This window comes from Calidris pugnax, unplaced genomic scaffold, assembly GCF_001431845.1.
Source record: "Calidris pugnax isolate Ruff unplaced genomic scaffold, ASM143184v1 scaffold15, whole genome shotgun sequence".
Lineage (NCBI taxonomy): Eukaryota > Metazoa > Chordata > Aves > Charadriiformes > Scolopacidae > Calidris > Calidris pugnax.
This window is the reverse complement of record NW_015090774.1, coordinates 180,592-180,931: the sequence shown is the minus strand read 5'-3', so window position 1 is coordinate 180,931 and position 340 is coordinate 180,592. Positions and strand designations below refer to the sequence as shown.

The window sequence follows — 340 nt, the reverse complement described above, 5'->3', positions numbered from 1 at the left end:
GGGGGTGTACTCGACGGGGGGGTCCTGGTGCACGGGGGGCTTCCCGGTGCATGCACGAGGCTCCCGGTGCACTCGGGGGCTCCCGGTGCACACGGGGAGGTCCTGATACACTTTGGGGGGGGGCGTCCCGGTTTCTCCGGTACCAGCTGCCAGATATAAGAGGGGTCCCGGTGCACACGGAGGTGGAGGGGGTCCCGGTTTCCCCAGAGCCATCTGCACGTTGCGGGGTCTCAGTGCACACGTGGAGGGGTCCCGGTGCACACACACACACACACACACACGGAGGGGGGGGGATGTTGTGCCGGTAGGGGGCGCCCCGCCGCCGCGCCCCCCCCCCCCT

General features: G+C 70.6%; 1 protein-coding gene across 1 annotated transcript in view; it reads left to right on the top strand.

The window, feature by feature from the left end:
* The window catches only part of RTKN (rhotekin), a 9,564-nt gene that overhangs the window by 617 nt on the left and 8,607 nt on the right, over positions 1-340 (top strand). The gene's annotated exons all lie outside the window — the stretch shown is intronic.